At 34.6% G+C, this 3,234-nt stretch overlaps 1 pseudogene; it reads left to right on the top strand.

Annotated features, from left to right (window-relative positions):
* Positions 1-452: 452 nt before the first annotated feature.
* Positions 453-1,245, top strand: LOC108294507 (annotated as a pseudogene).
* Positions 1,246-3,234: the final 1,989 nt, after the last annotated feature.

Below are 3,234 nucleotides of genomic sequence, written 5' to 3'. Positions count from 1 at the left end.
ATCTATGAATCAAAGAGGAAATCTCAAGAGAAATTTTAAAAATACACTGAAGTCAATGAAAATGAAAATACAGCATATTAAAATTGTGGGAAACAGCTAAAGTAGTGTTGGCAGGGAAATGTATACCACTAAGTGTATACATTAGAAGAGGAAAGTTTCAAATTGATAATTTAATTTCCCACCCCAAGAACCTAGAAAAAGAAGAACAAAATTAACTAAAGCAAGCAGAAAGAAGGAAATAACAAGAGCAGAAATCAATGATGCTGAAAAGAGAAAACTAAGAAAGAGTGCCAGTTTTTTAAAAGTTGGCACTTTGAAAAGATCAATAAACTTGGCAGACCTCTAGCAAAACTGACACAGGATTAAGGGAGAAAACCCAAAACCTCAATATCAGGAAGGAAACGGGGGATATCATTTTCCCTGCAGACATCAAAAGGGTAAGAGGTCGGTGCATGCAGAGGACAGAACCCAAAAGGGCACACACCTGGCTGGCAGGCTGGTGTACAAGCTCGAGGCTGCTCAGTGTTCTAGGACACACCTGACATTTTGTAACAGTGCTTGAAACAAATATCAGCCACCTCTATGAGCAACAGGTTCAGCTCTTGGCAGACATGTGTAACCTTACTGATGAAAATTACAACAAAATTGGTGCTGAGACCAAGAAGAATTGTCACCTGAATGAGAACACTGAAAAAGAATCATTGCATTGGGCTTTTAGTGTCTTCTTACTCAACACCAAAAATAAGCTCCTGCCAATGGGAAGCGCAGATGCTAAGATCACCTTTCCAGGCTGTTTCACCAATACTTGTTGTAGTTATCCATTAGGTAATTCAGGCAAGCTTGAGGATGATGCCCTTGAAGTAAGGCAAGCAGCACAGAAGCATCTGAAAGCTAATTAGGAATCCCCATGGAAGCAGTTCCTCCAGAACAAATTATTTAACACAAATTCACTACGAGGCTCAGTCTGATGGTATCTGGGGTGAACATGAAATTGATTACAATTTATTTGTGAGGAAGAATGTCACTTTGAGTCTAGATCCTAATGAGATTAAAAGCTATTGTCATATCTCAAAGGAAGAACTAGAAGAACTTCTGAAAACAGCAGCTACTTATAAAATTAAGAGAACACCATGGTTTCAAATTATTGTAGAGGCTTTTCTTGTTAAATGGTGGGATAACTTAAATCATTTGAGTCAATTTGCTTATCACAAGAAAATAATTAGATGTGAATGCAGAGATGAATGATTACTGAAAAAATCTCTACTTGGTAAATTTAAAATAATTGTTTTGTTTTCAATTTGGTTCCCTGTGGGAACTCTCATATGATACATTGATAACTTTGCAACTTGTGTGGAAAAAATAATTAACTTATAACATTGTATTACACACCCAGGATATATGCTCTGTTTGTAAAAGACATTTGTGAGGGAGATTATTGTAAAATCAGAGAAAGCAAATAAAAATTAATTTAACCTGTTAAAAAAAAGGATAACGAGGAAATACAATGAACAACTCTATACACATAAATCTGACAAATTAGATGATATAAAGTAATTCCTTAGAAAACTCAAACTACTACCATACTAATTATTTCAAAGATCATTGTATTAGCCCTAAAACTATTAAGACAATTGAATTCATAATTAACAAACACCCAGAGAGGAAATCTCCAGGTCCAGGTGGTATCACTGGTTCTACCAAACATTTAAAGAAGAATTGAGGCCAACTCTGTAGAATCATTTCAGAAAATAGAAGAGGAATGAACACGTCCCAGTTCAGAACTAGACAAACACAGCACAACAAAAGCAATAAAGCTTGGTGTCCCTCTGAATATAGTATAAAAATCTTTAGCAAATATTAGCAAATAGAATCCTACAATATGTAAAAAGAATGACACTCAGTACCAACTGGGTTTTATTTAAAAGATGCAATGCTGGTTCAGTATTTGAAAAGGAATCATTGCAATCCACTATAATGCAGATTAAAAAAGAAAAATCACGATTGTACAGTCAAATGCTCTACCCCTAAGCTACACCCCTGAGAAAATCACAGTTGTATCAAACAATGCAGAAAAAGCAGTTAACAAAATTCAATACTCATGCATGATTTTTACAAACTCTCAAAACATTAAGAATAGAGAGAAACATCCCCTACTTGATAAAGAATGTCCACAGACATCCTGAGGCTAACATTATACTTAATATTATAAGTGAATGACTGAATGTTTCCTCCCTAAGGTTGAAAACAAAGTAAAGATGTCTACTCTAACATTCTTGTTCAACACAGTACTGGAAGTTCTGTTGAGTCAGTGCAAAAAAGCAAGAAAAGGAAACAAAGGGCCACAGATCAGAAAAGAAACTCATGAATCAGTCTCCATTTGCAGATGACACGTGGTCTACATATAAAACCACAAAGAGTCTGAAGAGAAAAAACTCACAGAACTAGTAACTGAGCTCAGCAAGGTCACAGATATAAAATAAACATAAGGAAACCGATTGTATTTCTACATACCAGCAATAAACACATGGACATATGGCCTTTCAATGGAAAGTAAAAATGCAATACCATTAAAATTGATCCCAAAAAAAAGAGAGAAAGATACAGTGCAAATGTAACAAAGCATACACAGGACTTTAAGCCAGAAATTACACAATGTTGATGAAAAAAGAGATAATTTAAATAAACAGAGAAACATATGGTGTTGATGGATTGGAAGACTCAAATAGGAAGGATGCCAATTCTCCCCAAAACTGATAAACAGGTTTAACAATTTCTATCATAATCTCAGGAAGAGTTTTTGTAGACATAAACAAGACTGTTCCAAAAGGTATATGAAGAGGCAAAGGAATGAAAATAGCTATAATTTTGAGAAAGAAGAATAATGTGGGATGAATCAGTGACCAATTTCAAGACTTATATAACTACATTAATCAAGGCTGTGTAGTATTGGCAGAGGGATGAACATGTATGTCACGGGGCCAACTAAAGAACCCAGAAGTCAGCCCATGCAAATATGTCCCACTGATTTTTAATGAAGTTGTAAAAGCAATTTAAACAGTGTAAAGATAGCTTATGAGCAAATGGTGCTGGAGCAATTGGGCATCCAAAGTCAAAATAAAATAAGCCTTGACCTAAGCCTCAAACGTGATATAAAAATTAACTCAAAATGTGTCATGGACTTAAACTTTTTTTAAATAATTCTTTTAATTTATATATATATATATATATATATAT

The sequence above is a fragment of the Cebus imitator genome, unplaced genomic scaffold, assembly GCF_001604975.1.
Source record: "Cebus imitator isolate Cc_AM_T3 unplaced genomic scaffold, Cebus_imitator-1.0 Scaffold584, whole genome shotgun sequence".
NCBI lineage: Eukaryota > Metazoa > Chordata > Mammalia > Primates > Cebidae > Cebus > Cebus imitator.
This window is presented reverse-complemented; position numbering and strand designations above follow the sequence as displayed.